Source organism: Schistocerca cancellata, chromosome 6 (assembly GCF_023864275.1).
Source record: "Schistocerca cancellata isolate TAMUIC-IGC-003103 chromosome 6, iqSchCanc2.1, whole genome shotgun sequence".
Taxonomy (NCBI): Eukaryota; Metazoa; Arthropoda; class Insecta; order Orthoptera; family Acrididae; genus Schistocerca; species Schistocerca cancellata.
The window spans coordinates 320,877,184-320,901,714 of record NC_064631.1 but is presented as its reverse complement, the minus strand read 5'-3'; positions in this window follow the sequence as shown (position 1 = coordinate 320,901,714).

Here is a 24,531-nt window from a genome sequence, read left to right as displayed (position 1 = left end):
CATTGTTCTACAATGCTAGAGGGAAAATGATTCTTAGTCATCCCCGACGGCAGCAGCAGCGTTCTTCCGGGAAAGGCAACTTCCTCCACCACGAGCGCTGCTCGCTCTGCACTTTACGGACAGACTATTTCACCCCAACATTTTCTATCCACTTCTTTTAATATAAGTAGGCAAAATAATTCCACCGAGCTCATGTTTATATAATGAAGTTATTTTCTGTTTATTAAGTGAGCACTTAACGTACTTGATAAATGAGCTTTCTTCTGTAGTACGTTCCTATAAACAATGGCTGAGTATTATTATACAGTGTGGGTACTAGTGGCTGTCGAAAGGCATGATGTTAGGAAGAACTGAAACACAACCGATTTCGCGGCCTAAAGCTGCGTCATCAGGGGCAACCTACTTGGTAATGAGCAAATTACAGTGTCACCACATTTTGTGGATATTAAAATTAATAAATCAATGTTTAAAATATACTTACAACTTTAAAAGACCATAACCATACCCATCGCTCCCAGGCAAAATTTACTGTCCAGCGAATATCGTCAATACCATGACAGGCGATAGGTAAACAACACGTGGTCCTTTCATATAAGACAAACTACTGATACGTGAAATTTGCAGTTACCAAACCATGTTTTAAAATTTGCCTACGTCTTGAAGTAGCCGTCAGAGTTAACCAGCTTATATCCACGCAGGAAAAGGAGGGGAAAACCGAAGGCAGTGAATAAAAACTCATTGTCATTATAACATCAATTAATAGTAAGGTATCAGTACCTAAAACCATTGTGACGAACTTTGAGCAAGAATTTATAGCAAAATTCCCTCAACATACCAGAAGATTAATTTTATGAGTAGATACGATGAATATATTTTCATATTATATGATGCTTGAAAGAGACCAGTTTCTCCGGCGTTTAAATAATTAGAACCAAAAGATGCGTGTTGCTAGGAAATGAGCTGAGAATAACACTTTACCGTTTTTTGTACCTAAATCTACATCTTCATCTATATCCATACTCCGCAAGCCACCTGACGGTGTGTGGCGGATGGTACCTTGAGTACCTCTATCGGTTCTCCCTTATATTCCAGGCTCGTATTGTTCGTGGAAAGAAAGATTGTAGGTATGCCTCTGTGTGGGCTCTAATCTCTCTGATTTTATCCTCATGGTCTCTTCGCGAGATATACGTAGGAGGGAGCAATGTACTATTTGACTCCTCGGTGAAGGTATGTTCTCGAAACATCAACAAAAGCCCGTACCGAGCTACTGAGCGTCTCTCTTGCAGAGACTTCACTGGAGTTTATCTATCCTCTCCGTAACGCTTTCGCGATTACTAAATGATCCTGTAACGAAGCGCGCTGCTCTCCGTTGGATCTCTTCTATCAAACCCTATCTGGTACGGATCCCACACTGCTGAGCAGTATTCAAGCAGTGGGCGAACAAGTGTACTATAACCTACTTCCTTTGTTTTCGGACTGCATTTCCTTAAGATTCGTCCAATGAATCTCAGTCTGGCACATGCTTTACCGACGATTAATTTTATATGATCTTTCTTTCTTTCTTTGTGCCATGTCACCCACTGACGCAAGGTCGGCATTGTTAGGAGCGGATTTGGCAAGGTTAGGATGAAGGGGTGGCCGGATGTCCTTCTTGCCGCCACCCCGTCCCCCGCGGGATGGAATTAGTGTACTCCATCTGTCTGCGTCCAGAGTAATTCATGGAATAGTGCGAACGTGTTCAGATGTTAGCGAGTCGTGGAACTGAGGCTGAACGTGGGGACCAGCCCGGTATTCACCCAGCGGGATGTGGAAAACTGCCTAAAACCCACATCCAGGCTGCCTGGCACACCGGTCCTCGTCGTTAATCCGCCGGGCGGATTCGATCTGGGCCGGCGCGCCTACCCGAGTACAAGAAGCAGTGCGTTAGCCCTCTCGGCTATCCTGGCGGGTGATTCATTTTATATGGTCATTCCATTTTAAATCACTCCTAATGCGTACTCCCAGATAATTTATGGAATTAACTGCTTCCACCGAGCGAGGTGGCGCAGTGGTTAGACACTGGACTCGCATTCGGGAGGACGACGGTTCAATCCCGCGTCCGGCCATCCTGATTTAGGTTTTCCGTGATTTCCCTAAATCACTCCAGGCAAATGCCGGGATGGTTCCTTTGAAAGGGCACGGCCGACTTCCTTCCCCGTCCAGCCCTAATCCGATGAGACCGATGACCTCGCTGTCTGGTCTCCTTCCCCAAAAATAACTAACTAACTAACTGCTTCCAGTTGCTGACCTGTTATATTGTAGCTAAATGATAAAGGATCTTTCTTTCTGCGTATTCGCAGCACATTACACTTGTCTACATGGAGATTCAATTGCAATTCCCTGCACCATGCGTCAATTCGTTGCAGATCCTCCTGCATTTCAGTACAATTTTCCATTGTTACAACCTCTCGATATTCTTCAGCATCATCCGCAAAGAGCTTCAGTGGACTTCCGATGTTATCCACAAGGTCATTTATATATATTGTGAACAGGAACGGTCCTACGACACTTCCCTGCGGCGCACCTGAAATCACTTTTACTTCGGAAGACTTCTCTCCATTGAAAATAACATGCTGCGTTCTGTTATCTACGAACTCTTCAATCCAATCACAAAATTGGTCTGAAAGTCCATATGCTCTTATTTTGTTCATTAAACGACTGTGGGGAACGGTATCAAACGCCTTGCGAAAGTCAAGAAACACAGCATTTATCTGGGAACCCGTGTCTATGGCCCTCTGAGTCTCGTGGCCGAACAGATCGAGCTTGGTTTCAAATGATCGTCTTTTTCTAAACCCTTGCTGATTCCTACAGAGTAGATTTCTAGTCTCCAGGAAAGTCATTATACTCGAACATAATACGTGTTCCAAAATTCTACAACTGATCGACGTTAGAGATATAGGTCTATAGTTCTGCACATCTGTTCGGCGTCCCTTCTTGAAAACGGGGATGACCTGTGCTCTATTTCAATCTTGTGGAACGAAACGCTCTTCTAGAGACCTGCGGTACACCGCTGCAAGAAGGGGGGGGGGGGGGGGGGGCGCAAGTTCCTTCGCGTACTCTGTGTAAAATCGAACTGGTATCCCATCAGGTCCAGCGGCCTTTCCTCTTTTGAGCGATTTTAATTGTTTTTCTATCCCACCTCCAAATCAAAGTGAAAATTGGAAATATAGGCTTCGTTATTTACCAAAAGGCAACCACGACATATCTTGTTATACACAGGCAATCATGTCACCCAATGAAATATAGATCCGGGGCATTCTAAGCCATGTTAAACCGTATGTACCAAGTATTCCTTGCTACTGAAGTTCAAATTGCTGAATATGAGGTTATACAGTATATAGCGTACCTAAACAGTTACAATCCAGAATTTGTTAACGCTATTAGTAGAAATATTCTACAAAAGAGGAATGTTCCTTCCTATATCGGGTCTGAGGCAGATTTTATAATGCTTATGCCACACGATCAGACAAAGAAACGCACTGTTTTTTGTAGAATACCATATCTACATGCAGTATCCGAAAAGACAGGCAGACGGTGTCATAGCAACACTATTCCAGCATATTTTACTTTTTCGGATATAGGTAGAAAACTAAGGCGCAGGGAAAAATCAATGGTAAATACACTCCTGGAAATGGAAAAAAGAACACATTGACACCGGTGTGTCAGACCCACCATACTTGATCCGGACACTGCGAGAGGGCTGTACAAGCAATGATCACACGCACGGCACAGCGGACACACCAGGAACCGCGGTGTTGGCCGTCGAATGGCGCTAGCTGCGCAGCATTTGTGCACCGCCGCCGTCAGTGTCAGCCAGTTTGCCGTGGCATACGGAGCTCCATCGCAGTCTTTAACACTGGTAGCATGCCGCGACAGCGTGGACGTGAACCGTATGTGCAGTTGACGGACTTTGAGCGAGGGCGTATAGTGGGCATGCGGGAGGCTGGGTGGACGTACCGCCGAATTGCTCAACACGTGGGGCGTGAGGTCTCCACAGTACATCGATGTTGTCGCCAGTGGTTGGCGAAAGGTGCACGTGCCCGTCGACCTGGGACCGGACCGCAGCGACGCACGGATGCACGCCAACACCGTAGGATCCTACACAGTGCCGTAGGGGACCGCACCGCCACTTCCCAGCAAATTAGGGACACTGTTGCTCCTGGGGTATCGGCGAGGACCATTCGCAACCGTCTCCATGAAGCTGGGCTACGGTCCCGCACACCGTTAGGCCGTCTTCCGCTCACGCCCCAACATCGTGCAGCCCGCCTCCAGTGGTGTCGCGACAGGCGTGAATGGAGGGACGAATGGAGACGTGTCGTCTTCAGCGATGAGAGTCGCTTCTGCCTTGGTGCCAATGATGGTCGTATGCATGTTTGGCGCCGTGCAGGTGAGCGCCACAATCAGGACTGCATACGACCGAGGCACACAGGGCCAACACCCGGCATCATGGTGTGGGGAGCGATCTCCTACACTGGCCGTACACCACTGGTGATCGTCGAGGGGACACTGAATAGTGCACGGTACATCCAAACCGTCATCGAACCCATCGTTCTACCATTCCTAGACCGGCAAGGGAACTTGCTGTTCCAACAGGACAATGCACGTCCGCATGTATCCCGTGCCACCCAACGTGCTCTAGAAGTCAATTACCCTGGCCAGCGAGATCTCCGGACCTGTCCCCCATTGAGCATGTTTGGGACTGGATGAAGCGTCGTCTCACGCGGTCTGCACGTACAGCACGAACGCTGGTCCAACTGAGGCGCCAGGTGGAAATGGCATGGCAAGCCGTTCCACAGGACTACATCCAGCATCTCTACGATCGTCTCCATGGGAGAATAGCAGCCTGCATTGTTGCGAAAGGTGGATATACACCGTACTAGTGCCGACATTGTGCATGCTCTGTTGCCTGTGTCTATGTGCCTGTGGTTCTGTCAGTGTGATCATGTGATGTATCTGACCCCAGGAATGTGTCAATAAAGTTTCCCCTTCCTGTGACAATGAATTCACGGTGTTCTTATTTCAATTTCCAGGACTGTAAATATGTACATCGTATCACGTGCAATGATTGGCCTAAGAAATACATAGGGCAAACCTGTAGATCATTTAGAATAAGCTTTCAGGAACACCTGAAATTAAATAATGCGCACTTACGTGAGAAGAGGCACAGCATCACAAGTCCTTTAGAAAATTTAAAAATGCTTGAGAAGAAAGAAAAAAATCCATATTTTGAATATATTAGTGGAAGTAGAAATTTTTATACATACAAAAATAGTGCACAGTTCACGGTTAATAACCTATTAGAATTACATCACTATAGCATTGCGGCTAATTTTGATTGATCATACGATAACGTAATAAAATTCTCGCTTATAAGATAGAGACTCAGCGCTCCCAATCATGAGTATGTCACGTCACACTGTCCACATCGGTGGCTTCCGTTCCGCCAGCCAGCTGGTCCCTCTTAGTTGTTCATAGGGGTCCACCGTTAAGACACTGTCACCTCATACATTTCACATAGTAAAAATCAAATCAAAACAGTCTCGATGGTTTTTTCAGATTTTTCTTCGTAGCAACCGGTTTCGGCCCTTTCCTCAAACCATTTATAGGCTATTCCATGCCATTATGCTGCAGTGACACCCTTACTTCTGCAGATATCGCTCCGTCTGCCGTTAGCGGCACCCATAACAGCGGAAAAAAGCCTCAAGATGGTCTGAATGAAGGGCCGAAAACGGTTCCTAACGAATAAAAGTCTGAAAACGCGATGGATGCTTCTTCAATTTAATTTTTAGCATATTATACCGATCGCTACTTGCTCCTGTTACAGAATAGTTTCTAAAATTTTCAACTTCACATAGCAATTTCCATATTGCCGCGACCAACGATGTTAGCAGCGGTAACTCTTATCGCCAATCCGGCCTATTTAAAAAAGTTTTGCGTCCTCTCACCATAAATTACTTTTCTTTTCTCTTATTTGTTTTTAGATGCTGGCGAATTTTAAAATATGGCTCCGTAACCGCAGGTTTCACCTATCAGCATTTTGTCCTATATGAATGGAGCACGTCTTCGCTACGTTTCGCTCTCCATATATTGCAATATTCACTGAATAGTAAATTTAACTCGGAGCGATGGGTGTGCCAATGATCTGTTAATATTGTGAATATATTTTGCCATATTCCTTTATTAATTTTAATATCCACAAAATGTAGGCCACAAAGTCGAGTGTGTTTCAATAAACAACAATTTTACCGACTGTTAGCGGAATTCTTCCTAAATCAATGGCTGAAAAGTGCTTAATTTCTAAGTGTGATGTTGTAAGGCACCCGTATTCTATTTCTGGCAAATGAATTGGGTTGGTAAATGTAGTACAACGCTGCTGCCTATCGCTGACTGCGTATTTTATAGTCGTGTAACTGTGCTGTAGCACCTATTGGTGAATTAATGAATGACAAGAAAGTTACTAAACTGACCGGCACATACCACACGCCCACATTATATCATCCAGTGTGGGTGTCAATATGTCTGATCAGTTCACATCCAGAACAGTAATCTGCTGTAGCGCATTGCTTGATATGTGTTGAGAAATCTGAAGTTCCTTAACACCTAGATGATCTAACATCTGTTACAGAGGAAGCCACTGCAAGGCACTGTTCCTGTTGAGACGTTAGGAGAGCTGAGGCTGCAGTGACGTATTTGATACCCCACATGCTCTGAAAAGTATTCTGGCCAGTGATAGTGCAGACAATGAAATCGGCATTGTCCAATTAAATATTGACAGCATGTTACATTTGCAAAAGGCTCTCCGCTGTAGTAGACAGCTGATATCTTCAGCTGTTGAGCCTTTTTACATGGCAGCTCAGTTAAAAATTGCACGCAAGTACTCAACAAACGAAAAATAACTTCACTGAAGTTATTATGCCTAGTCACACAAGAGAACTGGACAGGAAATTTGGACATTTGTGGTAAGGTCCTAGGGGACCAAACTGCTGAGGTACTTAATCTAACTTAAAGTAACTTACGCTAAGGCCGACACACACACCCATGCCCGTGGGAGGACTCGAACCTCCGACGGCGGCAGCTGCGAGCTGTGCCTCAGACAGCGTGGCAACCCGAGCGACAAAACTGCACAGGAAAAGCTGCAGCAAGGGGGGGGGGGGCGGAGGAGACAAGGGAGAGATACAGTCTGTCGGGAAACTGGAAAGTGAGGTGGGGAAGTTGTCTTTCCCGTAAGAATATTATAGCAGCCGTGCAGGATGACACAATCAATATCACTTTTGGCAGCGTAGAACAATGTGCAGAGATTTACGGAGGTTCTGTCCATAACCATTACTTGCGTTAGTGTTACGAGTAAATGGTGTTACTAGTAACCTGTAACTTATAACTGCATTCCATGTAGTGTTAACGCATTTGGTGCAAAATAAACACTCCCTGGGCATATCTGCACACTGCGTCGCCAGTGATTCGTAAGGCGAACTGTGGAAAGTCTGCATAACTGTGTGAAACACTCTGCAGTTGCTTCTTGTGAGGCAGTAGGAAATCACCTGCTAGACCTTCAGTTTGCAAACCTATGAAGGAGGGAAATTCCCGTTTTACTCGAGAAGAACCTAAAGTAACCTTTAAAACGCTTCCCATGCCCGGGTTCCCGGGTTCGGTTCCCGGCGGGGTCAGGGATTTTCTCTGCCTCGTGATGACTGAGTGTTGTGTAATGTCCTAAGGTTAGTTAGGTTTAAGTAGTTCTAAGTTCTAGGGGACTGATGACCATAGATGTTAAGTCCCATAGTGCTCAGAGCCATTTGAACCAATTTGACCTTTAAAATCCTCCCCCCTCCCCTCTCCACCGATTCTTTACTCCAACTTTCATACCCCACCACTCCACTGGTCAGTATTTTTATATGTTGTTCAGGACACTCCCCTCTAACACTGTGCAAAAATTTGCGACTACACAATTTTTTACCCTAATTTTTCTTCGTTGAGTGGACTATTTCCACTTCATTGCAGTTCACTCTTAGCTCTTCCGTATATTCTGACCACACAGACGTTTCGTTCTGGGAGTTGGACAACAACGCTCTTGTGTTCCTCATCATTTCCACAGCACTGTTCACGAGACAGTGATTCTGTTGCAGTCCACGTCTCAACAGTACGACACTCGCCATTTTTAATGCCCTATTCGTAATGATCGGTACCCTGTTTGTACACCATTTGCGATTACCAAGCTTTTCCGTGAATTTTACGTAAATAGTGAAGCGTTCAGCACTAGGAATTGGGTCGGCCAGAAGACGTATGTACAGTCAATCGTTCATCAGTTCACAGGCTATGGTCCATTAGTTGGGCGATTTCATCATAAGCATAACGTCTATTACTTTGCTTTTCAGAATTCGTATCTGTACAGCCATATTTAATATTGTCTAACTTTTCTTTCGCTCGTTATTGTAGACTTACAAAACTAGACACAGTTACTCGTGTTTCTGGGCAGTTGTAGACACTTTTAAACAAAAAAATTGATTTATAATACACACTTCGCAATTGGCAACTGCGATGGTTCTCAGAGCAAAAGGTGTTTGTTTTCACTCACACTTAAACCACTATTTAACCAAAAGGGTAACTTTTTTTTTTATTCATAAACAATCAACAGATATTGGTACATTCGAGAAATTTTGTTTTGAGTTGCCAAAAATTAATTCTTTGAAAAATGAGCATTCAGAGCTCTCGTAAGACCCTGTATCCATCCAACAAGGCGTATCATCATAGTAGCTCACGGCGACCAAGCGTATTTCATTTCGCTAATGTGCCATTGCCCTCCCTCCCCCCTCCCCACCACCACCCGATGAACCACGGACCTTGCCGAGGCAGGGGAGGCTTGTATGCCTCAGTGGCACAGATAGCCGTACCGTAGGTGCGATCACAACGGTGGGGTATCTGTTGAGAGGCCAGACAAATGTGTGGTTCCTGGAGATGGGCAGCAGCCTTTTCAGTTGTTGCAGGGGCAACAGTCTGGATGATTGACTGATCTGGCCTTGTAACACTAACCAAAACGGCCTTGCTGTGCTGTTACTGCGAACGGCTGAAAGCAAGAGGAAACTACAGCCGTAATTTTTCCCGAGGGAATGCAGCTTTACTGGATTTACTGTATGGTTCAATGACGATGGTGTCCTATTGGGTAAAATATTCCGGAGGTAAAATAGCCCCCTATTATTATCTACGAGCGGGAGCTACTCACTAGGACGTTATGGGGAGAAAGAAAACTGGCGTTCCACGTATCGGAGCGTGGAATGTCAGATTCCTTAATCGGGCAGGTAGGTTAGAAAATTTAAAAAGGGAAATGGATAGGTTAAAGTTTTATGTAGTGAGAATTAGTAAAAGTGGGTGGCAGGAGACTTTTAGTCAGGTGAATACAGGTTTATAGATACAAAATCAAATAGAGATAATGCAGGAGTAGGTTTAATAATAAATAAAAGAAACAGGAGCGCGGATAAGCTACTATGAACAGCATAATGAACGCATTATTGTAGCCAAGATAGATACGAAACCCACGCCTATAACAGTAGTACAAGTTTATACGCCCACTAGTTCCACAGATGATGAAGAGAGTGAAGAAATGTACCATACGATAAAAGAAATTATTCGGATAATGAAGGCAGACGAAAATTTAATAGAAATGGGTGACTGGAATTCGACAGTAGGAAAAGATAGAGAAGGAAAAGTAGTAGGTGAATATTTAATGGCGGCAAGGAATGAAACAGGAAGCCGCCTGGTAGATCAAAACTGTACTGCAAAACGTTGAAAACTTAAGGAGATGAGACCTCGATAAACTGAAAGAACGAGAGATTGTAGAGAGTTCCAGAGAGAGCATTATGGAATGATTGACAAGAACTGGGAAAAAATACAGTAGAAGAAGAATGGGTAGCTTTGTGGGATGAAGTAGTGAAGGCTCCAGAGGATCAAATAGGTAAAAAGATGAGGTCTAGCAGAAATCCTTGGATAAGAGAAGAGGTATTGAATTTAATTAATTAAAGGAGAAAATATAAAAATGCAGTAAATGAAGAAGGCAAAAAGGAATACAAACGTCTCATAAATGAGATCGACAGGAAGTGCAAAATGGCTAAACACAGTTGGCTAGAGAACAAATGTAAGGATGTAGAGTAATATATCTCTACGGGCACAGGAAAATTAATTAGAAAAGTTAAAGAAACCTTTGCGGCCACGACAGCAGCTAAAACACCTACTTGAGCATCATCATTTGTTGTAGGTCGTGGTTGACGTTTCACATGTGGCTGAACATTTCCTGTTTCCTTAAATAACGTAACTAACGGTGCGGACACTTGGTTGATGTCGTCCAGGCTACCTAGCAGTATACATAGCACTCGCCCGTTGAGCATTTTGATCACAATAGCCATACATCAACACGATATCGACCTTTTCGGCATTTGGTAAACGGTCCATTTTAACACGGGTAATGTATCTCGAAGCAAATACCATCCACACTGGTGGAATGTTACGTGATACCACGTACTCATACGTTTGTGACTATTACAGAGCCATCTATCACAAAGCGAAAAAAGTGGTCCTTCTAAAACATTCATATTTCTTTACGTACTACATGAATATGTAATAAAAATGAGGGTTCCTATTTTAAAAAACGCAGTTGACATCCGATTGACGTATGGCAGCGCCATATAGCGAGCCAACCATAGCGCCATCTGGTTTCCCCCTTCAAGCTAGACAAGTTTCGTTCTTTGTAGTTTTTTTCGTTTGACGCTTATTTCGTGAGATATTTGGCCCGGTCACGATTAATGGTCCACCTATATACAATTCCCACACATATTTAGTAATTGCGAATCATTTCTGGGTTCACTGGTGCAATATAAAGCAAAAATTGTGAAACAGTTCGATAGACATACATTGGAAAAAGTGTAGCTTCCAATGATGGGGGATATTTCCCAGCAATTCTCGGAACAGCTAGAAGCTAGAGAAATGGAACAGTCGAGCAGCAGGCAAGTAGCTGGCCACGTGTGATGGAGGTGGGCTATTAGTATAGTTTGTTTGGAGAGAATTATCGGTGGACACTATTAGAAACTAGCTGTAGGCACTGTAATGAATCTGCGCGAGAATCTTTCCGAAAATAGTTGCGTTACTGGAAGGCGTTTGTTAGTGATGTAATGTTCTTGATATTGTCCGACGAGTCATGCTCCATATTTCTGGTATCCCACAACGGTACTACGAGGTAAAGGCCGTCCCTACCATAATCAGTCACGAATCAAGGGTCGTCGTCGAAGACATTGCCTGATGAAGCTCCACACGCCGCCGCTATCAAAGGCTACTTACCTCAGAACGCAGCATCGCTGGCCCCAGTCTGATCGCCGATGAAGAGTGCGGAATCAACGTAGTTCAGATCTGGGAGAGCTAGCATTATTAGTCTGAAGCGTATACTAAAGTTTAAAGATACATTGACATGTAATAGCACGTCAGTAATACTAAACCCGTCTGTACCCGTGGTCTAGGGGTAGCGTCCTTGATTCATAATCAAAACGTCTTCAGTGCCGGGTTCGATCCCCGCCACTGCATAAATTTTGATAAATAATCAGCATTGGTGGCCGAAGACTTCCGGCATAAGAAGTCAGCCTCATTCTGCCAACGGCTTTGTCAAAGAGGGCGGAGGAGCGTTTAGAGGTTCAGGGCACTCTCTTGTCCTAGGGGTGGGAAATTGCCCCTAAAGGTGGAAGAATCAGCAATGATCAACGACATGAGGATGCAAAAGGCAATGGAAACCACTGCATTAAAGACACGTAACGTGTATCTACAGGACATGTGGCCTGTATTTGAAGAAGTGTCATGATGATCTCTCCATTGGCAAAAGATTCCGGAATAGTCCCCCATTCGGATCTCCGGGAGGGGACTGCCAAGGGGAGTTTACCATGAGAAAAAGATTGAATAATCAACGAAAGGATAACGTTCTACGAGTCGGGGCGTGGAATGTCAGAAGCTTGAACGTGGTAGGGAAACTAGAAAATCTGAAAAGGGAAATGCAAAGGCTCAATCTAGATATAGTAGGGGTCAGTGAAGTGAAGTGGAAGGAAGACAAGGATTTCTGGTCAGATGAGTATCGGGTAATATCAACAGCAGCAGTAAATGGTATAACAGGTGTAGGATTCGTTATGAATAGGAAGGTAGGGCAGAGGGTGTGTTACTGTGAACAGTTCAGTGACCGGGTTGTTCTAATCAGAATCGACAGCAGACCAACACCGACAACGATAGTTCAGGTATACATGCCGACGTCGCAAGCTGAAGATGAACAGATAGAGAAAGTGTATGAGGATATTGAAAGGGTAATGCAGTATGTAAAGGGGGACGAAAATCTAATAGTCATGGGCGACTGGAATGCAGTTGTAGGGGAAGGAGTAGAAGAAAAGGTTACAGGAGAATATGGGCTTGGGACAAGGAATGTAAGAGGAGAAAGACTAATTGAGTTCTGTAACAAGTTTCAGCTAGTAATAGCGAATACCCTGTTCAAGAATCACAAGAGGAGGAGGTATACTTGGAAAAGGCCGGGAGATACGGGATGATGTCAATTAGATTACATCATGGTCAGACAGAGATTCCGAAATCAGATACTGGATTGTAAGGCGTACCCAGGAGCAGATATAGACTCAGATCACAATGTAGTAGTGATGAAGTGTAGGCTGAAGTTCAAGACTTAAATCAGGAAGAATCAATACGCAAAGAAGTGGGATAGGGAAGTACTAAGGAATGACGAGATACGTTTGAAATTCTCTAACGCTATAGATACAGCAATAAGGAATAGCGCAGTAGGCAGTACAGTTGAAGAGGAATGGACATCTCTAAAAGGGGCCATCACAAAAGTTGCGAAGGAAAACATAGGTACAAACACGGTAGCTGCGAAGAAACCATGGGTAACAGAAGAAATACTTCAGTTGATTGATGAAAGGAGGAAGTACAAACATATTCCGGGAAAATCAGGAATACAGATATACAACTCGCTGAGGAATGAAATAAATAGGAAGTGCAGGGAATCTAAGACGAAATGGCTGCAGGAAAAATGTGAAGACATCGAAAAAGATATGATTGTCGGAAGGACAGACTCAGCATAGAGGAAAGTCAAAACAACCTTTGGTGACATTAAAAGCAACGGTGGTAACACTAACAGTGCAACGGGAATTCCACTGTTAAATGCAGAGGAGAGAGCAGATAGGTGGAAAGAATACATTGAAAGCCTCTATGAGGGTGAAGATTTGTCTGATGTGATAGAAGAAGAAACTGGAGTCGATTTAGAAGAGATAGGGGATCCAGTATTAGAATCGGAATTTAAAAGAGCTTTGGAGGACTTACGGTCAAATAAGGCAGAAGGGATAGATAACATTCAATCAGAATTTCTAAAATCATTGGGGGAAGTGGCAATAAACTGACTATTCACGTTGGTGTGTAGAATATACGAGTCTGGCGATATACCATCTGACTTTCGGAAAAGCATCATCCACACAATTCCGAAGACGGCAAGGCTGACAAGTGCGAGAATTATCGCACAATCAGCTTAACAGCTCTTGCATCGAAGCTGCTTACAAGAATAATATACAGAAGAATGGAAAAGAAAATTGAGAATGCTCTAGGTGACGATCAGTTTGGCTTTGGGAAAAGGGACGAGAGAGGCAATTCTGACGTTACGGCTAACAATGGAAGCAAGGCTAAAGAAAAATCAGGACACTTTCATAGGATTTGTCGACCTGGAAAAAGCGTTCGACGATATAAAATGGTGCAAGCTGTTCGAGATTCTGAAAAAAGTAGGGGTAAGCTATAGGGAGAGACTGGTCATATACTATATGTACACCAACCAAGAGGGAGTAATAAGAGTGGACGATCAAGAACGAAGTGCTCGTATTATGAAGGGTGTAAGACAAGGCTGTAGCCTTTCGCCCCTACTCTTCAATCTGTACATCGAGGAAGCAATGATGGAAATAAAAGAAAGGTTCAGGAGTGGAATTAAAATACAAGGTGAAAGGATATCAATGATACGATTCGCTGATGACATTGCTATCCTGAGAGAAAGTGAAGAAGAATTAAATGATCTGCTGAACGGAATGAACAGTCTAATGAGTACACAGTATGGTTTGAGGGTAAATCGGAGAAAGACGAAGGTAATGAGAAGTAGTAGAAATGAGAACAGCGAGAAACTTAACATCAGGATTGATGGTCACGAAGTCAATGAAGTTAAGGAATTCTGCTACCTAGGCAGTAAAATAACCGATGACGGGCGGAGCAAGGACGACATCAAAAGCAGACTCACTATGGCAAGAAAGGCATTTCTGGCCAAGAGAAGTCTACTAATATCAAATACCGGCCTTAATTTGAGGAAGAAATTTCAGAGGATGTACGTCTGGAGTACAGCATTGTATGGTAGTGAAACATGGACTGTGGGAAAACCGGAACAGAAGAGAATCGAAGCATTTGAGATGTGGTGCTATAGACGAATGTTGAAAATTACGTGGACTGATAAGGTAAGGAATGAGGAGGTTCTACGCAGAATCGAAGAGGTAAGGAATATGTAGAAAACACTGATAAGGAGAAGGGACAGGACGATAGGACATCTGCTAAGACATGAGGGAATGACTTCCATGGTACTAGAGGGAGCTGTAGAGGGCAAAAACTGTAGAGGAAGACAGAGATTGGAATGCGTCAAGCAAATAATTGAGGACGTAGGTTGCAAGTGCTACTCTGAGATATAAGAGGTTAGCACAGGAAAGGAATTCGTGGCGGGCCGCATCAAACCAGAAATTAAACTATAAGCAATTCGTCTTGTACTCTGCAACAGTATTAAATATGCAGCATATTCAATGGATATGACCTGATTCCGAGTTAAGTATGAGAGCTTGAAGTGTTTTACTAAAGTTCGCTAATATTTTATGTGTGTTATAGTAACCGCTAGATCTCCTCCTGAACAAATTCTAGGCTTACTACGTTATACAGAAGGACCAGTGACGATTTTATGTCTATCTTGCATATTGCCGACTTTCATTTCCACTAATTTAATAGAGCAGCAGTGCAGAGGATTAAGCCGGGTCCGCCAGTAAACGATTCTGAGTAAATCTGCAGTGCAGGAAGTCATGAAGTTTTTCTCGTATGTCGCTTGTCGCTTAGGATGCGAGGATTCTGCTAAGAGGTCTGAGTAGAATTTGGTTCAAGGCCAAGAGGTTCAGAGTAATAGACGAAAGGAGCGGCTTACGACAAGCACGAGATATTAACATATGGAGGGCAGCACAAAAAAATGCACAAAGAATAAAAGGAAAAGAATTGCTGAAGAATCATTTCCTAACACGATGTACAGCACTTTTCTAATATCGTAATTTCGAAGTTATCAATGTATATACTGCCAGAGACTTTTGCTTGGTGGGAATGGTATCAACTGAGGCACTAGTTGGCAGAGTACTAGCTGCAGCAGGTCTGGTAATCCGACACTGGACGCTTGTGCGATATGTCGACCTCACGTCCATCTATACCGTTTCTCGAAAACGCCATTGGTTGATGATGGCTCAGTAGTCGGTTGGGTCAAGTTGGCAGGTCTGTGGTCAGAACGGCGATGTCAAAACGGATAACCTAGATTTAGGTTCAACGGATCACGTTTGGGGGAACCACCTTTAATTGGTATCGTTATTTACGCTTTAAGTGGATATGTTGTTTAACCAAAATAGGTAATCGCAATAAAAAAGCGGTATCAAACTATTGAGACAAATCATCTGCTGTGGCCTTCTCCACCAGACTTCACGGCGCCTACAGTATCCGCAACCAAACTGGCAGCCTGCAGCCGCGGGTTGCCCGGCTTCGCAGGCACACCGAAGCACTACACAACCGAAAGGCAACATTGATGCACAGCCACAGCAACAACCACAACAACAACACCACAGCAAAGACACCAGCGACCACCAGGGGCCACTACCGGCCCACATAAACATAAGGAAGAGGTCGCTGCAGATCCCGGAACTATTTTCACGCGTCAAACGCTTGATGGAAAATAGTTTCAAGGTACTCATCCGCCAAAGCGCTGTAAAGGCCGGTGCTCGGCCGCACATGTGCAGTTCATCGACCACCAGCAGACGTGGATAGCTGCCGTCCCGGCAGCCCGGCTTGGATTTTCTCGCGGATCTGTGGATTAGGCTTGGTATATCGGTGAAGTCTCTGGCGGAGACTAGTAGGAAATTATTTCAGTTGTTTTCTATCTTATTCTTGTATGTAGTTGTGATTCGAAGACGGGCCACTCTTTTGTGTTTGTGTTAAACTTGGAGAATTTGTTTTGGTTAATTGAACAGTCCAATAAATTGTTTCGGACTTTGATCGTTAGTTTCTTCTGCTTACAGACACATCATCATCATCATTGTTAAAAACAATTAAAAGGTGTCAGTGTCGCCTCCTAGTAATAACTTGAAGCCATTATTTTCACACCCTCCATATTTCTGCTTTTTTCATGCTGGCACGAACGGAGAGAAAGGGGCCTGAAGGAAGGCCACAGCCATGCGGCCTTGACACCTGTGTAGTGTGGTACTGCCCCGGAGTGAGGAACGTTGGCGGGCAAAGCCGCCGGCAGGGTTCGTTAAAGCTTAACGGCTGCGCCCACCACTCCCCGCACGCGCTCTTAACGCTCCGCAGCGCGCAGTGTGGGGGTTCCCCCACTCCTGGCCTGCTACCTGCGGGGATTCCCCTTCCCGCGTTCCCGTGCCGCGTAGCCCCCCACGCCCTGCCTCCTGCCGCTTCACAGCTCTAACCGTAAGTGGCAGGTGCTGACGCTGAAGAGGACATCACTCCTGCACTCCCGTGTACGCACGTGCTGCAGCGGCTCTTCACACCTACGTGTCCTCTACAAACATTCACAAAGCGAAGTTTTCATATACACCTATAGTCTCTCAGTCACTATTGGCACTTTACATTCTGCCGTAAATTGGAGTGTATTATGGAATAACGTACTAATGAAACAGAAAAAATCGTATGCAGCTAAAATCACACAAATGCAAATTAATGTTTCTACTTGATTTGCTCTATTTCCCGCTATCTCTTCTCAGCTTCCGTATTTTCGCAAAACTCCCAGCTGTAAAGTATTACGGCCCCTGAACACAGTTCTAGTCTGCCCAGTGTACATTATCACTTACATGCAGTTCGTAAAAGAAGCGGACGAGTCACTTTCAGCTACAAAGCACACGGGGAATAATAATGTAGCCAATTTGCTGTTATCAATGTCCCATCCACAACTGAAATAATACGGGAGCTATTGGCTTCACTCAAACAATCGATTTATTCTTTTTGCCTATCACCGAAACACATTTTTTCACTGTCATTACATTACTCATGGAAGCCCCTGAGTTCGCCAGTTTAGAAAAGCCTCACTGACTGATAGTTTAATAGTTTGAAAGATTTTCTTAATGCCTCTATTCTGAGATTCTGTTTATTGTTGTGCGCTCTTTTCTGGGTTACGCTATGAGTGTATAGGTAGATTTTAAGTACGGTATTAGTGGCAGTTAAAATTCTCAAGGCTAGTCGCCGCGTCTGAAGAGAACGCGGCTGTATGTAATGCCTGGGCTGCAGTAACTACTGGTAGCTCCGTGGCGTGACCTGAAGCAGCTGCGAGGTGACACACCGATGCCCGAGGGAGGACTCGGACATTCGAAGGGAAGGAGCCGGGCGAACCGTGCAAGGCGTCTGAGAGAGCGCGGCTACCCCGCATGGCAGCAGCTTCGAATGTTGCCGCCTTCTCGATGTTTGGGCAGCGACTTTAAAGCCATGGCTTCGGAGACGGGTGGAGACAGCCTGGTGGAGCAACGATGATATGCATGTCATCGGCAGTGGTGGAAACCCCCTGAATTATTGTCTTGGGTCAATGCCGTTTTAAAAAGAAGTGTTAAGATAGACCGTGAGGTCGACTGTGACTAATTGATGAAAACCTGTAGCTTGTGGGGAGGCAGGCAGCGACATTAGAGTTCAAACCGATGAGCAGGAGTGGACCGATGTGAGCCATGAGTAGCTGTATCTCAAGATTCTCTGTGTTTCGTTTATGCGTGGTAGCCGTTGGCTCACATTGTTCCTTGGTAGTAGCAAACATTAACTGGATCTGAACCCAGAGAAGTGGCTGAATTGGGGATAAAAATTTCGACTGGTTCGTAGTAATGGAGGTTACACTACAAAGACCAGCAACTGTGTTTCGAAAAATTGGTACTTGTCTTGGTGACTGAATTTTTACGTCAACACTATCTCTGATCTTCTGTTTTTAAACAGCTAACGATGTGTACAAGAATTTTGGGTGGGCACCTTCCGTGCCGGTTTCAAGCTACGGGAGCTGGAGATGGCCCGTCAATATGATTGACTTATATCTGCTAATTTTCATATTTTTAAAAGCCCGAGTTTTACGTAAGACTTTTGGACTGGTACCTTAAATGCCAGTTCATGTGCATTGAGGCTGAAGCATGGCGAGCGGTTGTTCTAGGCGGAAGAAAGTGAACACACATTCATCATTTGGATTTGCTGCTGTTGTACCTTTCGTGTTTGTAGTTAAAGTTGTTGGGTGTAAGGTCCGCCAATTACGCAAAACACCGTTTTGTCAAAGTTCTCAAACATGTTTCAACACCTCTGTACCATAGTCAGTGGGTTTCTATTTTATTTAAGCTGTACATTCGGTTTGCTTGGTTTTGCAGGACCATTTGCGTATTATTTCGTACGTACTACACTAAGACGTTTCTCAGGCAGAACCTGGAATGATTTGGTTCTGGCAATGGACATGAAGGCGAACTGTGGTTTGGGTGAAACGAAAAACTGACCGGAGCTCTAGAAATGAACGACTGTAGAAGGATGATTAATAGAGGCAGAAATCCTCTTGGCAGATAATCTCATGAAGGTTTTTAAGAAACAGCAAGTACTTCACAATAGATACAAATCCATAGATGATCAGATGGTATCAGAACGTGCTTGGTGGTAAGAACGGCAGTTCGTTTAAGACTTGGATAACTTCCACAGTAATGTAGTATCAAATGACCCATCCCAAAAACCTCAAGAGACTTTGGCCACAGGTTTAGGCTGTGAATCGCACAACAATCAGTGTCCACACGCGGGACAAGAACAGAAACAGGAAACAAGAAAATAAAAGCAGAAAAGTTTAAACTTCTCTTCAAATATTAAACCAACAGAAAAATCGAAGAAGGCTGCCATCATTCGGTACCCAAACCTCTGCTAAGATAAACGACTTCGTAATAAGTACTAGTGATGTTGAAAACCAGCCTAAACTGCCTAAATTCAGCGAAGCCAAAAGACCCGACAAACTCACATTATAGCTGTAAAACGGTCCAAATTCAGTATCGAGATCGCTTTACTTTACTTCGACGTGATCGATTTAGGGAGAACCCATCTTCAGATCTAGTATAAAAAGTTAAATTAATGTAGGCTCGGACTACAAATAGTTTAAGAGTTATGTTTAGGAAGGTCCAAATTCTTGAAACTAGTAACAATACAATAGTCGTGCAACGTACCATTTGTTACATTTGAGACTAGTCCGTCGAATACGAAACTGGAAGTTTACTCTCATTACCAACCATGAACAGCCATCTGCACTTTTATAAAAAATTTTAAGAAAGCTCATTGGTACTCCAACTACTGCGATGAAGAGCGCCCTCTGTATGTAGAAAGTGGCCAGATTTATGAAAAATACTCCTATTGTCTAGAACATGAAAACTGAAGTGAAATTTAATAGTCAAAAAATTTGAAAAGAAATTTACGATCATTTTCAAAAATTTCATTTTTTTTTAGTGAGTATCCTAACTGGTGCAAAGTCTGAAGCGCTCAAAAGACCCCTCCATGGACTCACACAATATGTAACAGTCCTTCTAAAACCTAACATCTTCTGTTTATTACCGTGCTAACAAGTTGCAGAAAGCACGATGGCTTCCAGTCATCTCGGAAAGGATACACGGGGCTCCTGTAAGTTTTCCAACGAAATCTTATCCGTTTCCCACTGGAAAATAGTGGTAAATTCAGGTACTAAGGTAAACTACAAAGGCTCAAGAATATTCAAACTGGCGATAGTGGTGGCGAAAGGTGATGCGACAATTCTTACTTGTGTTCACAAAATCAGACCTTGACGATTCGAGCTGTGTGAACATTGGTTCTGTCGACTACCAATGGGGAACAAACTATCGGATAGACCTCATGAGGCAGAATGGTTACATAATTCTTGGTAGTGATGTGACCTTTCTGGGTAACTACGTGTTCCATGAAGTACGACGATATATCTTTCACTCTTGGGACGTAAACTCGCTCACAAGTTGGAAACGGTGTAAAACAAGGCATCCAATCAAATAACTTTTTTGGGTTGCTCCATATACATTACTGGCCATTAAAATTGCTACACCACGAAGATGACGTGCTACAGGCGCGAAATTTAACCGACAGGAAGAAGACGCTGTGGTATGCAAATGATTAGCTTTTCAGAGCATTCACATAAGTTTGGCGCCGGTGGCGACTCTTACAACGTGCTGACATGAGGAAAGTTTCCAAACGATTTCTCATACACAAACAGCAGTTGACCGGCGTTGCCTGGTGAAACGTTGTTGTCATGTCTCGTGTAAGGAGGAGAAATGCCTACCATCACGTTTCCGACATTGAAAAAGGTCGGATTGTAGCCTATCGCGGTTGCGGTTTATCGTATCGCGACATTGGTGTTCGCGTTGGTCGAGATCCAATGACTGTTAGCAGAATATGGAATCAGTGGGTTCAGGAGGGTAATACGGAACGCCCTCCTGGATCCCAACGGCCTCGTAACACTAGCAGTCAAGATGACAGCCATCTTATCCGCATGGCTATAACGGATCGTGCAGCCACGACTCAATCCCTGAGTCAACAGATGGGGTCGTTCGCAAGACAACCATCTGCACGAACAGTACGCGATGTTTGCAGCAGCATGGACTTTATCAGCTCGGAGACCATGACTGAGGTACCCTTGACGCTGCATCAGACAGGAGCGCCTGCGGTGGTGTACTCAACGACGAACCTGGGTGCACGAATGGCAAAACATCATTTTTTTCGGATGAATCCAGGTTCTGTTTACAGCATCATGATGGTCGCATCCGTGTTTGGCGACATCGTGGTGAACGCACATTCGAAGCGTGTATTCGTCATCGCCATGGTATGGGGTGTCATTGGTTACACGTCTCGGTCACCTCTTGATCGCTTTGACGGCACTTTGAACAGTGAACGTTACATTTCAGATGTGTTACGACCCGTGGCTCTACCCTCCATTCGATCACTGCGAAACCCTACATTTCAGCAGGATAATGCACGACTGCATGTTGCAGGTCCTGTACGGGCCCTTCTGGATACAGCACATTCTCCAGATCTCTCACCAACTGAAAACTTCTGGCCAATGGTGGCCGAGCAACTGCCTGGTCACAATACGCCAGTCGCTACTCTTGATGAACTGTGGTATCGAGTTGAAGCTGCATGTGCATCTGTACCTGTACACGCCATCCAAGCTCTGTTTGACTCAATGCCCAGGCGTATCAAGACCGTTATTACGGCCAGAAGTGGTTGTTCTGCGTACTGATTTCTCAGGATCTATGCACCCAAATTGCGTGAAAATGTAATCACACATCAGTTCTAGTATTATATTTGTCCAATGTACACCCGTTTATCATCTGCATTTCTTCTTGGTGTAACAATTTTAATAGCCAGTGGTGTAAGTTTTGTGTCTTTGTCACCACAATTTGTCTTTATGGGCATTTGCACCACTTATGATGGTTTTGGAATTCTTGATCACCTTGCAGTTCCCAACTTATGGAGTTCATTTTGTGTAGTTCTGGTGCTGACACCTTTTGCGGGTGTGACAGTACTTTTGCAGCCGTCGTCCCCATATTTTTTGTCACAATCCTCTTCAACGACCTTTTGACATGAGCAGTCAGCATACACTTTCGACAGCGTTGTGACTTAGCGGATGGTGTCTTTCCGCTTTCCTTGTATAAGGTACAAAATTAGAAACGGTGTCTCTTGAAACACGAAACACTTGTGCTACCTTGGTAACGGAACACCCACCATACGAGCCCAACAAGTAGTCTACATTCGAATTCACTTAGGTCCGGCTTAATACAGTCACAACCACACAGAACACTTGTCTGACCACGTCTGATAAATGCAGCGTATTCGAAGCATTTCACAAGTGCCGTCAGTAGTAAAATACCGCAGTGCAACCTACAGGCTTAGCTGGCATCTGCATTTACTTTGCAGCATCCATTTCTTGTGGTTCGATATTTTTTACCAATCCCTGTGTATTCACTGTAACGGATAGAAGAAAACAAGTTGATTCAGTTGATTTAGATTTCCTAGAAACTTTTCATTCAGTACCACATCGACGCCTTCTAAACACAAAAGTTCAAATGATTTATCTGTCCAAATTTTCAACCGTAACTGAAAATTTTCTGACCATCAGCATGTAGCATTTTATCCTACATGGAGTGCCAGTTTCATACGCTGAGTTAATATTAGTGCTCTGCAGGAGAGTATAATAGGGCCCCTTCTGTTCATTTTTCACGTTAATGTCTTAGCAGGTAGTACTTATGAAGTACATGAACATCGCTGATGATGCAGGTACCTTTGAAAAATAGATCTAGTAAAAGTTGTAGTAATATCTGATTAGATCTCGGAAAAAAACTTTATTCAAAGATTAGTATCTAGTAGTTAATGTAGAGAAATGTAAACTTGTACATTTTACGAAATTTAGTATTGTTGTTTTCCTTGATTGTAGGATTAAGGAATCACAACTAGTGTCAGTTCAAAATGGTTCAAATGGCTCTGAGCACTATGCGACTTAACTTCTGACGTCATCAGTAGCCTAGAACTTAGAAGTAATTAAACCTAACTAACCTAAGGACATCACACACATCCATGCCCGAGGAAGAATTCGAACCTGCGACCGTGACGGTCCTTCAGCTCCTGACTGTAGCGCCTAGAACCGCACGACCACTCCGGCCGGCAACTAGTGTCAGTCATGTCATGAAATTCATTGGGAGTAGTAGTGTATAGACACAAAGTCTCACTTTTACGTAAAGCTGACGACAGGCTTCCTTTCATTGGCAGGCTATTTGGAAACAGATGTTTGTACATAAAATAAGTTGGACAAATAATAAATGTATTACGTCGGACTAGCAGGAAACATCGGGCGTACACAAATCCACATGTCAGCACGGTTTTAAGAATCATTGTTCGTATGAAACTGAGCTTGACGTTTCTTTGTACGATATCCTGCGAACCATGAATGACAGTCAAGAGCCCTGATTAAATATTCCTAGATTTGAGGACAGTTTGACACAGTACCACAGCGCGCACTGATAATGGAAGGCCGAGATCACGGAATTGGTTCTATGTTATGTGAGTAGCTTGAAGACTTTTAAGGTAATACAACTTGAAATGGCAAGGAGCTTTAGTGTGGAAATGGTAAGCTGTTGAGGCTTAAGAAGATAGTCACATCCAACATATTTATTTGCCGTAGAGCCAAAATTTATCATGAACACTGATGAGCAATATTTATTTGACACAGTCCAAATTTAACAAAAATAGTGACGGACAACTAAGCATAAAGGAATATTAGAAAAAGTTAGCAAAACTTTAAATTACTGTTCTTTCAATATTTAAGTGATTTTCCTTCTTTTAATTATAACAAAGCATAACCTTTGAACTACGTAGACTTTAGAAAAAAGGCTTCCATAGACACTGAATTTAAGTTCTTTTGGCTGCACAGAAATGAACATTACAGTAGCCATAACACGAATAACGATTCAAAAATTACAAAAAAATAAAACAAGAAAATGCAGGATATCAGAATGCGTGATTTCTTCATTACTTTGAAATAATAAAAGGAACACTGCATAAGCATAAGGGATTATTCAAAAGAGCAAGTAAGGATAGTCAAATCAAATAAAGGCCCTCAGTCACGTGAATTAGCCAACGCACAATAACCAGCTTGAGCTCGGCCCACGCCCCAAAGAGTTGCTCGATTCACTGAATATTCTAAAACCTTTAAGAACAATATACTGTACGTTACATTTATCAAACAAACCTCATCATTAATGTTCTGCCAAAAGTGAAGTTTTCAAAACGTATCGTCTTCAGGTCCGCGTAATTTCCACTGCCCATTATGTCGTCTATCATCTTGCAACTTCTCCTTCCTCTGTCTCCTCTCGCAAACCAGTCCTTCCAAAGCTTCTGTTACCAAGCACTCCTCTCTCACCGGATCTTGCATCCAGTTCTTCTTTATTTCTCTTATAACCCGTAGCAGTCTGGTGTGGGCAATGAAAACGGCCTTTCTAAGAGGGTTGGAACTTTAATAGTGGCAACTATTTATTTACAAGAAGCTTCAAATGGATCTGAGAACTATGGGACTTAATATCTGAGGTAATCAGTCCCCTAGAACTTAGAACTAGTTAAACCTAACTAACCTAAGGACATTACACACATCCATGCCCGAGC